This window comes from Scylla paramamosain, chromosome 6 (genome assembly GCF_035594125.1).
Source record: "Scylla paramamosain isolate STU-SP2022 chromosome 6, ASM3559412v1, whole genome shotgun sequence".
In the NCBI taxonomy this organism is placed as follows: domain Eukaryota; kingdom Metazoa; phylum Arthropoda; class Malacostraca; order Decapoda; family Portunidae; genus Scylla; species Scylla paramamosain.
In genome coordinates this window covers 20,224,497-20,238,913 of record NC_087156.1, presented here as the reverse complement: position 1 = coordinate 20,238,913, position 14,417 = coordinate 20,224,497, and the positions used below count along the sequence as shown (strand labels likewise).

Sequence of the window (14,417 nt, the reverse complement as noted above, 5' to 3'; positions counted from 1 at the left end):
GTCACGAACTCCCTACCATTACATTATTACTCTAACTTCTCACAATCACGCTACCACCACCACCACCACCATCACCACCACTGTAACTACGACCACCACCACCACCACCACCACCACCACCACCAGCGAGAGCATTCATACCAGGGCACACGACTTCCATCACTACCACTACTACTACTATCGCATACGTCAAGCTATCACATTTATCAGAGAGAGAGAGAGAGAGAGAGAGAGAGAGAGAGAGAGAGAGAGAGAGAGAGAGAGAGAGAGAGAGAGAGAGAGAGTGAGTTTGTGTCACATTGATTCACTCACACACACACACACACACACACACACACACACATACACAAACACAAGTTGCTCCCTGTACCAAACATTCTTTCCTTTGTTTCTTTTGCTACATTCCTTCTTCACCACTATCACCACGAGAGAGAGAGAGAGAGAGAGAGAGAGAGAGAGAGAGAGAGAGAGAGAGAGAGAGAGAGAGAGAGAGAGAGGAAGCACAGGAGAAAGCTACGGCGTGACAAGAGGAAGAGATGGAGGAGGAGAGAGAAGAGAAACTGGGCTGCACTGTTCCTGGAGACGCCACGCTATTTGTCACACCCCTCATATTAGAGAGAGAGAGAGAGAGAGAGAGAGAGAGAGAGAGAGAGAGAGAGAGAGAGAGAGAGAGAGAGAGAGAGAGACTAGACTAGACTAGACACACACACACACACTATAGGAGAGAGTGAGAGAGGGAGGGGGAGAGGGACACGCACGGCCCAGGGAAGTCTTTCATTAAACATCACGTGAGGGATTAGAATATACTGACGCAGGAGGGTGATGAGAGCGTCATTTACTTCGCGACGTCACCCTGGAAGCCCCTCAAGGGATCTCCAGCAAATATCCGAGCTGCAATATGTTTCGGATGAAGGACGGGACATGGCAATTCCGAGGAGGCGAGGCGGCAGGCGAGGCAGGCTAGGCAGCAGGAGGAAGAGCAGGAGGAGGAGGAGGAGGAGGAGGAGGAGGAGGAGGAGGAGGAAGGTAGTAGTAGTAATAGTAGTAGTAGTAGTAGTAGTAGTAGTAGTAGTAGTAGTAGTAGTAGTAGTAGTAGTAGTGGTGGTGGTGAAAACTGGGAAAGGAAAGGGGGATAGAAGGGAGGCATGAAGAGAGACGGGGCTGGCGTGAGGCGTGTGCTATGAGGAGGAGGAAGAGGAAAGTAGGTGGAAAGAGTAGAAGCGTGTATGAGAAAGGGAGGCAGGCGAGGAAGGCTGGGAAGAGGTGGTGAAGTCAACTGTGCCGCGGAATGGATGGAAGGAGAGGCGTGAGAACGTAACGGGCGGGGGCGATGAGGAGGAAAACCCAGAGAGAGAGAGAGAGAGAGAGAGAGAGAGAGAGAGAGAGAGAGAGAGAGAGAGAGAGAGAGAGAGAGAGTTTAGGAGTTCAAAGGAAGAAGTTATGTAAGAGTTTCCTTAGATAATTGAATAAGGTGTTCAAGGGACGTTTTTCGGAGGCGTGCAGGAGTGGGAAGGCGTGGAAGGCGAATGCAGTGGAAAATACACAGTGAAACAAGACACTGTGCTATGATAAGGTCTGATCGCTTGTACTCTATGTATGTATGTATGTATGTATGTAGTTTTGTCTGGCAAGTTACGTAGCATAAAGTTCCGTCTATATTTCACCTCGTATTTTTTTTTATTTTGATTTGACATAGAATGCATATTACAATCTCACACCGAGGCCGCATCAAACTTTTCTGAACGACGTATTATTTATACATTTAATACTCGTAATGTATATGCACAGGGTAAAATTATGTTTGTTCCTGCTTTAAACTTAGCAATTTTACTGTTGTTGGGAAAGTTAGTGCTGCAAAGTTGTAATGTTAGAATGATGATGATGGATGGTGTGTGTGTGTGTATGTGTGTGTGTGTGTGTGTGTGTGTGTGTGTGTTAAGCAAGATGTGAGAGCGAGTGAAGAGCGTCGAAGAGGAGTGGCTGAAGATACAAAACCGAATCAAGATGAGACGCTGAGAAAATTATGAAGCAAAAATAGACCGAGGATGTAAAGGCACGAATAAAAATAAAGACAACGTGGACTGAGGTGGAGAAACAGAAAAAAGGTGGAAGGACGATTAGTAAAAATGTGGAAATAAAACGTGAAGATATATATCGTAGAAAATTATACAAAAAGAAATTAGTACATCATATATATATATATATATATATATATATATATATATATATATATATATATATATATATATATATATATATATATATATATATATATATATATATATATATATATATATATATATATATATATATATATATAAAACAGTAAATTTTTGCGTAAGTGAACGCGCACACACACACACAAAAAAAAAGTCATATGAACAAAATTAATAAATGGTGGAAAAAAGATAAACTACAAAACGATAAATACAAATACAGGAGGTGAGAGAAATGGGTGAAGGTTTGCAAGTGAAAAAGAGAGCATGGTGAGTGTGTGTGTGTGTGTGGGGGGGGATGGTGGGGGGAGGGAATGGCTAGAGAGAGAGAGAGAGAGAGAGAGAGAGAGAGAGAGAGAGAGAGAGAGAGAGAGAGAGAGAGAGAGAGAGAGAGAGAGAGAAAGAGCGTAGGTGGAGGAGAGTGAGTGTCCAAGCATCCGAGGCACGAGTGGTCCCTTTAAAGTATCGATTTGGCAAGGTTCATGCATAGTTAATATAGACATGACAGTCTTGCTCTCTCGTCTAATTGGCTGGCAGGAAACTCCCTCACTGGCGAAATGACATAACTGATGAGGGGCACAAATTCTACCTTTGTTTCCTTTCACTTCACTTCACTTCAACTGTTATTTCTCAGTCTCGCTGTCTGGTCTCGTTTTCTCCTCCCTTTTCGCTCATGCTGCCGTAACATAGGAGGGGGAAGGAAAGAAAAAACAAACAAACAAACAAACAAACATTTGACACTTATCAGTAAAGCACGTACATAACTGAGTGCTAAAAGGCAAGAGATTTTGTAGGATATGCGTGAACTCTTCTGATGAGAGAGGAGAGAGAGAGGAGAGGAGAGAGAGAGAGAGAGAGAGAGAGAGAGGAGAGAGAGAGAGAGGAGAGAGAGAGAGAGAGAGAGAGAGAATGTACTATACATTATCCATTATGTATTTAGTATTGTTTTGTATTATGTATCTCGCTGATATGTCACTTTGATTCTCCTGTATCAATGAACAATACTGTGTGTGTGTGTGTGTGTGTGTGTGTGTGTGTGTGTGTGTGTGTGTGTGTGTGTGAGATGGCCAGTCCCCCCACCCTCCCCCCCCCTCACTCACACCTCTCTCTCTCTCCTCTCTCTCTCTCTCTCTCTCTCTCTCTCTCTCTCTCTCTCCTCTCTCTCCTCTCTCTCAGTTAGCCAGCAACTTCAGATCACAATTCAAAAATAGTGTAGGAATACCTGGAGCAGCAAGGCAACCAGAGACAGGCACGCTGAAATTCGCTTCTGCTGAAAAAGGGTTGACAATAGAGGCTTGGCTGAGGGGAGGGTGGGTGCTGGTGGGGTAGAGAGAGAGAGAGAGAGAGAGAGAGAGAGAGAGAGAGAGAGAGGGTGTGTGTGGTACATACTGGTGGTAGTAGTAGGAGGAGGAGAACGAGGAGGAAAAGGTATTGGTGTAGTTTCTTCTCTGGTTATAGTCTCGCCCTTGACAGTAGCAGTGCGTCAGTAATGGTGGTACGGGTTGTGGTTGTGGTTGTGGTTGTAGTGGTGGTGGTGGTAGGAATATTAAGGTTATGGTAAAAAAAAATATGTGGTCTTATCCGTGTTAGTTGTTAGGAGTGGTGATGGTGATGGTGATGGGAACGGTAACTAGAAATGGGTGACGTAGGTATAATCAGTGTTAGTATAATAAAAGTGGTGGTGGTGGATGTTGCAGTATTGGTGTAGAGTTAGTAGTAGCAACAGCAATGATCGTAGTAGTTGTAGTAGTGGTGGTGGTGGTCATAGTAATGTTGGAAAAGAGAACGACAAGCATCACCAAGAGGAACAAAGGACACACAGCAGCCAAGGTCACCCAAACAACACAGCTGTGGCAACACGAGCACAGCAACGGCGGGAGTGAAACAGAAGTGGCTTGCATGTGTGTAGGCATCCAGCAGCAGCAGTACAAAAACAGAGGGACGGGACGGCACTGCTCCACTCCCTGCCTCAGCCTCTGCTTCTCCCCTTCCTGTCCTGCCTTGCCTCTTCTTCTGCCCCTTCCCTCCCCTCCTCTCTCTTGCCCTGTCCCATCCCTGCCAGACGTAAGCTTCAGCCATATTCATTTCATTAGAGAAGCGAAAACTCTTGTGCAAACTCCTCGTACCACTTTGGCACAAACACACACACCACACACACTTATTTCCCCTATCTTTCTCCTCCTCCAAGATACGCGGACCAACTAAAACTTTCCTCTCAAAGCTTCATCTCAATGTTCCGAAACGGCTTGTGAGCGAACTTGCTAATTGATGAAACGAGGAGATCTCCCCCGTGTGTGTGTGTGTGTGTGTGTGTCCCGCTTACATTTCCAGCATCTTTCCCTTTATCCATCCCTCTTCCCTCTAAACTGCCCCTCCTTTCATCCCTCCCCCTCGTGCTCCCCTTCTCTCTTCCCTCTATCCTGCGGCCAAATCCCTGTCACGTTGGTCCGCGGCTTCCGTGTTCCAGAACCCAAAACGTCCAAAAAATATTAGCGGCTTTTCCTCGCATTTAATATTATTTGCCGCGTCCCAAACCCCGTCTTGTCTGTCTGTCTATGTGTGTGTGTTTGTTTATCCAGCCATTCATGCCTCCCTTCACCGGCGCGAGTAAATCTATTCGCTTAAGCCTTATCTTCTTTCTCCTCCTTTCCTTCAGAGATTCATAACGTTTTTCTTTTTCATTTATTAATTTTTATCTCGTCTCGTTAAGCGAAGGAATTGATGCACGGTTGCCTATCACCGGGAATAACCCGCATTCCATCTTCTCCTCCAAGTTAAAGATAAACATTCCTATTTTCGTTACATTGTAAAAAAAAAAAAAAGAAAAAGCGTGAAAGACTCTTCCGTATCTTAAATGAACAAAAAACTAAGAAATTGGATGAAAAAATGGGCAGTTTATTTACCATCAGCGGCAATAGAGCCTTCCTATCAACGTTAATCCTTCCCTATTTCCCTCTTACCTACTCTTCGAGCCTTCCACTGATCACTCCTCTCCTCTCTTCTCTCCTCCTCCTCCGCGGTTGCTTCGGTCAGCGGGATCTGTTGGCGGATCGCGCGCGTTGTTTCACGGCGGGTTCGCAAAACTTCATATTGCCTCGAAATTGGATTCATAACAGCGATATAATTGGATTTATCGCGTCAAAACGAATGGACAGGCAGGAGTGAATAGGCCTGATGCCGGGCCGTGCGAGGGGAATTCCAATTTCTCACTGATGACTCGGGTGTCGTAATTGGGTTTCGAGGCTTCGGATCAGGAAGAATGGTGCTCGTTGCCTCAGCCCACTGCCTCGAGGGGAAGGGAACGGGAAGGGTATAATAGTTGGATGAGGGTGAATAGATATATGTGGGTGTGAGGGAAGGCAGCAGAAAGGAATGAGGGAGATATAAGGAAGGGACGTGCTGTGGAATGAGTGAAGGAGTAAGTTTGTGAGTGAGTGAGTGAGGAAGTGAGTAAGAGAGATTTATAGTCTAATAAGTAAGAGGTGAGTGAGAGGAGTATTTGGTGAAGACAAGGAAGTGATGTACAGTGAAGTGAGTGAGTTTGTAAGTGAGACTGATTTGTAACCTAATAAGTAGGAGGAGTAGGAGGAGAGTGAGTGAGAGGCGCAGCGTTTAGGGAGGAGCTACATGCATCCCTCTCTTACAGCCTCCCACGCTTCCCTCTCCTGTCCTCCCGCTCCTTTGGTTCATCTCCAGTCATGTTATAGGTAATGGTTCTGACTCCGTGTGTGTGTGTGTGTGTGTGTGTGTGTGTGTGTGTGTCCATTCCCATTTGCGAGTCCCAGCGGTGCTTCGCGTTGTGTTAAAACTTTATCCCCTTGCAATATACAGCAAATGGGATCGAACAGAAATGCATAAACTGTTTTGTATTTCACGCGTTCAAATCAACAACTCTAAAATAAGTCCATTTGTGTTTTTCCCCACCACGGGTCCTCTCTGCCGGCGCGCGTTTCAATGGAGTGATGAGCCGTCCATTACCGACCCCCGGGACTTGCCGTGGCGATGAAAATTCCACTCATTGGACGAGATGATGTGGATTAGTGAAAGTCAGCACGGCTCGCGGCGCTGCTGACGGCCCGTGGACAGGTGGCCCGCTGCTGGGGTGTCCTGCTGCTGGCGGGGAGGGCACAGCAGAAGAGTCCTGAACCAAATACACGCAGCGCCAAAACCACACCACGTTTCTTTTTATTCCACAACCGTCTTCTATTTCATTCCCTTTTCTTCCTCAAATTACCTCCTTCATTCATATTCAAGAAATGTCTTATGTTTCATTCTGCTCCCTCCTTCAAATTACCTTCTCCATTTTCATTAAATAACTGTCGTCTGTTTCATTCTCCCAATTTCTAAATAATTTCCACCATTTAATCAGCAGCAAACACGGCTTCTGGCAAAACGCAGTTTAGCAAACGCTCTAAGTAAATAAACAATAAATGATTTTACCTTTCCTCAGGCAAGTATGTACCAAACATTTCTGGCACAATACTGTCGCAATATCACCTACAGTGTTAAAGTAGTACAGCGAAACGTAAAATTAAATTAAACATGTCAAGAAAAATATCGTTAAAGTGGCGTCCCTCTCTCTCTCAACTCTACCCTGCCCATCTCCATCGCTTCACCAAAACACGCAGGAAGGAGCAAAAATAAAACTATTCCCCTACGTAGCATTCACCACTTACCAGTTCCAGTATAGCCGCGTGACACAAGACTGACTCTCTGACCCTCCGCCACCACGCACCAAGACTCCCAAACATACACGCAACACTCGACACTTCTCACAACTCACAACATCGTCGACCGGGGAATTATTTCTGACCTTTGAATTCTCTGAAACTTGTGTAATTAGACACGCAGCTTTGGAGAAATAACACCCTACCTGACTGAGACAAGACCTGAAGGGGAAGAATCTAACAACGCTCTCAACCTCCTCCCTCCTTTTCTCCTTCGTCAGCGGGAGAAGGAAAGAGAGAGAAAGGGGAACAGCAGAAAAAAAAAAAAAGGAGGGAGGGAAACGCATGGGGGGAGCTAAGTGGGCCTGATTGTAGCTCAGTAGGTTTCGAGCGTCGGTAATCGTGGGTTTGTAGGCAGAAGTTGAGGGGCCGCGACGCATGGACGGAATGAACAAGTCGAGGATGAGGTAAAAGACGGAGAAAAGAGCAGCGACGTCAAGGGAAAGAATACACGTCTACATGTGGAAGAAAGGAAACTCAGTATGGAATAGGAGAGTGGAGGGTGAGTAAGGGGTAGAAGGGAAGAAGAGAAATCAAGTGTTGGAATGAGAATAAGAGGAGAAATAAAGACAATGTGGTTGAGGGAAAAGAAAATGAAAAAAAAATAGAACATTAAAAATAAGTAAAATAAGCAAGAGAAGTTGGAAGAAGAGAAAGTAGAAATTAGAATGAGAGTCGGAGTAGAACAAAAAGAATATGTCTGATAAAGGAACAGGAAATGAGTAGTAGTAGATTAAAAAATACGAAAACGAATACAAAAAAATAATAAACAAGAAAAAACCTGAAGAGCCAAGCGAAAAAGGGAAAAGACCAAGAGGAAACAGAAGGAAATAAAGAGCAACAATAAGAATCAAGGAAAGTAGAGGGCGAGTCAAGAACACGAGGCGGAATATCAAGGGGAAAAAAAAATGCTAAGATAAGAAGGTCTGTAGGGAATTTAGATCTTAAAGTAAAAAGTTCTAAAATTCCTAAGCGGATAGAGAGAGAGAGAGAGAGAGAGAGAGAGAGAGAGAGAGAGAGAGAGAGAGAGAGAGAGAGAGAGAGAGAGAGAGAGACCAAATCACGCTATCGAACGCGTACACAAGGCCACGATAAGGATATGGGAGGGAAGGAAGGAGGAAGGAAAGAAGGAAGGAAGGAAGGAAGGGAGAGAGGGAGAGAGGGAGGGGAGGAAAGGGAGGCAGGCATAGAACGTACGGGAGGCCACGATCAGGATAAATAAGGGAAGAAAGGAAGGAAGGATAGAAACCAGTAACCAGAAAATATGTTGTTAATAAATCAATTTAGCAATCTTTTATACTGGAAAAATAGTATTGAAAATTGGTTAGATGTAGATTGACAGGAAGAAATCTTTAAATTATTACCAATGTTTTTTTTAAGGAAGAAGGAAGGAAGGAAGGAAGGAAAGCGTAGAGCAGTTTCTATTGATTGGTAATAGAGACGTTCATACGATACGCCTCGCTAAATTTGAATGGGAACGCTAATCAAGGCAGGTGAAGTGATGCGATGCGATGCCTGGTAACTTCAAGGCGTGAACAGAAATGAAGTTTAGTGGAGGTAACAGATACGCTCATACGATGTTGAATGGTAACAGTAATTAAGACAGGTGAAGTGATGCGATACTTGGTAACTTCAAGGCTTAAATAGAAGTGAAGTGTAGTACAGGTAACTTGTCCTCGTACAATCTAGTGTAGGCAAACTTTTATATAAAAAGATCAAGTTTGTAAATTATTTTCATTGCGCTGACGAGGACAAAAATGATTCACAAAACTTAGAGAACACGTTAAGTTCTCTCTCTCTCTCTCTCTCTCTCTCTCTCTCTCTCTCTCTCTCTCTCTCTCTCTCTCTCTCTCTCTCTCTCTCTCCAGTGCCACGGACAAACTTGCAAATGAAGTTCGTGTAAGAAATACACAACACCGTTACAAATTTCGCGGGGCACAACAGTGATAATTTATAAACCGAACCGAAGGATGACGATAAAGAGGAGGAGGAGGAGGAGGAGGAGAGAAAGGAATACAAAAAGAATCAGAAGGGGAGGATGAAATGAAGATAGATGAAACAGGAAGGGAAACACGTGTGGTTGTTGTTTGTTTGCGGCACAGAGGGAGGAGAGGAATGATGGAAGGGGAGAGAGGAAGTACCGTGGGAGGAGGACGAGGAGCAGGAGGAGGGGGTTGGATATGGAGAGTTAAGCACGCGCCACCTGGTTACGAAGATAGATGAGTCTTGTTGTAGGGTCCAGGGGGTCGATAGAGGCGTGATTAGGGGCGAGTCAAGTGGGCGATGCGTGGGCGTGGTGTGTGTGTGTGTGTGTGTGTGTGTGTGTGTGTGTGTGTGTGTGTGTGTGTGTGTGTGTGTGTAATAAGAGAAGCTGGCAAATGTTAAGTTACTATGCCAGGGAGGGGAATAGAAAGAGCCTATGATGGAAGGGTAAAGCTATAGGGCCTGAGGGGAGAGGCGTGAAGGGAAAGGGTTGTGAGGGGAATAGAAATGGGCGTACGAGTGGAAGGAGATGCGCCGGGAAGTGGATGGAGGGGCGCGGTGACTGTGTAGAGTGGATCGAGATGATGTAAGGACGGGCAGTGGGTGGAATGCTAATGTGAGGTGAAGAGGAGGAGTAACGTGTAGGGAGAGGCTGGAGGTGCGGGTCGGGGATGGGGCGCGGTGAATGGCCGTAAGGGGAACAAATATGGGTGTGGGTGTGTGCAAAAGGGAAGGGATCTACAAGGGTCAGAGGGTGTCAGAGGGGTCAGCCACCTACATGACCCTCAGCATCAGTAACACGAGTCAGCATCAGTGTACACGTTTTAGGATAGGACAAGAATTTATGGGTTCAAGCTTGAAAAAAAGTTAGATTTCAGATTGAGATAGGAAAGAATTGGTCCTCGCATTGGTTCTCAAATAGAGTGGACTTAGTAATCAGGTTGTTAGTGCTGAGTCATTAGGAAGCTTTAAAAGAACCGACACATTTATGGATGCTGGTGATAGGTGCCTTAGCTGACTCCCACCCACTTACTGCCGGCACGAGGAGTAAAAATTACATCCGAGGAACTAAGAGCAGACAGATGAAAAGATATCAATCCAATGTCCTGCCCAGTGTTGATACTGAATGTTAATGGGGTTGACTCTGTACTGTTAAATGCTTTAGCTTTCATTAAGGCGATTTTCAAATGCCTGGGAGATTATATTTGTCGGGTTTTTTGCAATATATTTTTCCATTAATTCTATGCCTCCTATTTGGTACATCTTTTCTTAATTACTAACCACTTTGGGACATCTTTACTTATCCTACAGCCATCACCAATCTCTAAACTGGTTAGAAATTGCAAAATCTATTCTTTTTAATGATGTTTCTTTCTTGTAGGTGCTCATAAAGATTCCATGCATTGTTTTTAGGCTCTCCATTGTTGCTTATCGCATTGAAAGTGTTAATAGTATGTAATCTTTGTTTAAACTGTCAATACAAGCCTGAAACCACCTTTGAAAGCCCCAGTGACGTCTGCTGGAAGAGGCTGTTGAAAGTAGTCGAGGTAAAAGCGACGAAAAAGTTTGAAGACGCCACCCTGAGTAGTGGAGGATGACAGCTTGCCTTTCCCAGCGAGTCAGGTGACGGAAAGAGTTCAGCGTATTGTCTTGCAGTTCGAAGTTACTTTTCCTCACATACAAACATCGCAGAGGGAGCTTCAGTTAACACAATACACATAAACATCCCCGGCAGTAGTGTGCGATACATAAAGCGGCACTACGTACAGGAAGGGTCATTACGAGCTTGTCGCAATACAAACAGGCCAGAAAACATTGTGGCTTGAAAATAATTGGATGGATCGCGCTCATGTTTACGAAATGCATTAAATACATATAATTCATCGGTGCAATAATAGACAACGCAGATGAAAGCCAGCCGCTATATGACTAAATAACTGCGTATTATGATTCCAACTAATGGAAAAAATAACCGGAAAGCTTTCCATATGGAGATTATGTATAATTCCCAACAGTCATGAATAGCATATATATACTATTATACAATATTCATGCAGTAAATACCCAGCCTATATAATAGCACTGCCAAACAACCCTCCCGTGGGAACCAAAGCTGCTGCCGCCCCGCCCCGCCCCTTGTTGGTGTGTTGTGTGCTGGTCAACTCACCGATACTCTAAGGGACGTGGTGCTGGTTGGTGTGTTTGATGTGTTGGTGTGTTGGTGTGCTGGTGTGTTGGTGAATTGGTGTGCTGATGTGCTGGTGTGCTGGTGTGTTAATGTGCTGGTGTGTTAATGTGCTGGTGTGTTAATGTACTGGTGTATTGGTGTGCTGGTGTGTTGGTGTGCTGGTGTGTTGGTGTGCTGGTGTGTTGCTGTGTTGTGTATTGGTGTGCTGGTGTGTTCAGTGTCCACATAAACACCGTGTTGTCTTTGGAGAGCCGCGGAGTCAGTGCGGTATTGGGCCATTCAGAGCCTGGCAATGGCCGCCTCAGACTCATTCAGGTTCAGCCAATCCTTCCACACAAAGAAAGGCTCCAGACGACCGCGCATTCACCACCGGGATGAAATAAATTAGTAAAAGGAGATATACAAATAAACAAGAAATATGAACTGCAGTTTCTTAATAATTTTAAGGGAAGAAATTATCGAGGTATGTATTTTTATTTCAGAAAATGTTATGAAGTGTGTATGACTGCAAAGGATGACGAGGGATAAGCAGCAACTGACCTTTACGTCGTTCCTAGGGTGTTTGTTTATTCTACAATAGCTGCTAGAAGAGAAAGGCACAGTGGAGATGAAGAGGAAAAACAGCGCGGTGGATGAGGTATGCTAAGGTGGTCGCCTGTCAACATTCTGGCGTCTTTCAACATTTTGCTACTTCGTTGTGAGAGTGTCATGCGCATCGTGTTCCTTGATATCACTCGAGGCAGCCTCACCAACGCATAAGCCGCCAACGATGCCTTAAAACACTCTTCTTTCCCGCCCGTAAACTTGAGACTCGCTCGCCTGCCTCCTCCCCAATACACCAAGCACTTCACCTAGACCACCACCACCACCACCACCACCTTCGCTCCTCACACTTCACACCTAACCTTCATATCTCAATAGGTTCATTAAATTCCAGACATCTTCATAGATTTAAGAACAACTCCCCTTGACGCTTCACCAGTGACACGCCACACCACACAGGTACAAGTCCACACACTAAGATAGACTGGAGGTTTAGACGTCTCCTACTCCAGGCTCAAAACACTTCCAGCATCAAGCCAACATTTCCCTTTAGCTTCCCACATCACTGCTCCTTCCTGCCTCTCAGTTTCTTTCCCCCATAATGATTTTAATAGTACAAAACCCTAATGCACATATCCATTCTTCCACATTTCCTGCTTTCTCTCTCCTTCCTTTCCTCCCTTCACCTGCTGCCTACCTGCTCACTCTCTCCTAACCTGCCCTGCCCTGTCCTGCCCTGACCTGACCTTCCCTCTCTTCATTTTCCTCCTCCGTCCTTGATCCTGCTGGTCTCTCTTAGATCTTCTTTGATCCCGCTACGTCACTTCTTTGAACTTGGCTTTCCCTAAGTGGAGGCTAACTTGGAGATTCTTATGCTTGCTGTTAAGGAGACTTGACTTCGGATGCTTTTTGCAGCTTTCACTTTGCTTCTCTGCCTTTTTTCTCTCTTTTTTTATTTATTTATATTTTTTTCGTCTCAGTCTTATGACCTGTCTTTTTTTTTTTCCGATGTGTTTTTTTTACTTCACACTTCTTGTCTTATCTTGTCCACTATGGCTGGCTGACTTTTTTTTTTTTTAGCTCAAGAATCTGTTTTATCCTAATTTATCTTCTGTGTCGTGTATTTGTCCCTCTTCTCTTTCCTGTTCGCTTGTAACTCACACTTTCCTCTCTTTTCTGGTCGAATATGGATATTTTTCTTTTTGTTTATCTTTTTCATCCTACTTTGTCTCGTATGGTCTGGTTTTTTTTTCTGTCCCCCTCTATCTATTCACTGACACCCTACGTCGCATCAACCATCTATACAGTACATTGTCCCTCCCAAATCCCAAACAAACGGTCTAGGCGGCGCCCTCAGTTCTCACACAGCAGCCTTTTACATCACCCTGCACCACCATCCACACCCCTCGACTCCTCGCTGCCTTGAACTTAATCCTAAGAACCTTTGAGAAACGCCCCTTATCCCCAACACACATCTCCTTCCTACACGCTGCCTTCTAACTAACGCCCTCTTCCATCTACACTCCCCTACTCATACTCCTCTCCATGTCCTTTAAGACCTTCCCAGCACTACCCACCCAATCTACGCTCCGACGTCTCGCAGCCTCCAGCCAGCCATCCCCCCCCTCTCCTGGCGCGCCCTGACAGACTACAGAGCCAGTCCTGGGTCTTGGGTGCCCTGGAGGAGTCCATTAAAGAAGCGAGTCCTTGTTAGCGACTTGAGGCGGCGGCAGGCCATTCCCGGGTAAAGGAGAGTGCCAACGACCCACCGCCACGGAATACAAATTACAACCTTCTCTTAGACTTGGAAATGACGTGGGTGTCGCGAGAAGGAGGAGCAGGAGGAGCAGGAGGAGGAAGAGGAGGAGGAAGAGGAAGAGGAAGAGGAAGAGGAGGACGAAACGAAAACCAAGGAAGGAAGGAAGGATAGGACTGAAGATGCTAGTGAAGGAGTTTTAAAGAAAGATGAAGAATGAAGGAGAAAAAGGAGAGGACTGATGAAGACAGCAAAGGAAAACAAAGGAAGGAGAACGATGAGACAAAGGCCAAGGAAGAAAGGAAGGAAGGAAGGAAGAAAGGATAAGACTGACGGTGACAGCGAAGGAGTTTTTAAAGAAAGATGAAGAATGAAGAAGGAGAACGAGATGAGAGATGAAGATAACTACGAAAGGAGGAACAAGGAAGACGATGAGACAAAGACAAAGGAAAAAAAAAAGATAGGAGTGAAGGTGGTAGCGAAGAAACGTTAAAAGAAAGATGAAGGATGAAAGACGAGAACGAGAAGAGAGATGAAGATGGCTGAGGAAAGCAGAGGAACAAGGCGAGTGATGGATGATGATGGACGAAAGAGGAGCAAGGATAACAAATTGCCGTATGTGGGTGGAAAGGAGGAGTGGATAGGTATCATGGGAGGCAGACCAGGTGGTGGATGGGTGGATAAGTGAGGATAAGTAAATGAGTGAGAATAAGTAGATAAAAAGAAAACGAGACCGAGGTACCGTACTTAAGGTAACAAGGACGAGGCGGAGTACAGCAGGTACTAGGGTGGGTTGGGGGTGAAGACAGGTGTGGATGCGCGTGGTGGAGGATATAAGAGGGACAAGTGAGGGGAATAGGTGAAAGGCAGGTGTGAGTATGTGGAGTAGATGAGGAGGACAGGTGAGGGGAACAGGTTGAAGACAGGTGTGAGAGTACATTGAGTAGTTGAGAGGGACCGGTGGAAGGAACACGTGAAGGAACAGTCATTGGGAAGAGTAGAAT

General features: G+C 45.2%; 1 long non-coding RNA gene across 2 annotated transcripts in view; it reads right to left on the bottom strand.

Moving 5' to 3' along the window:
• Nucleotides 1–14,417, bottom strand: part of LOC135101362 (uncharacterized) — a 382,194-nt gene that overhangs the window by 315,379 nt on the left and 52,398 nt on the right. The window lies entirely within an intron of this gene.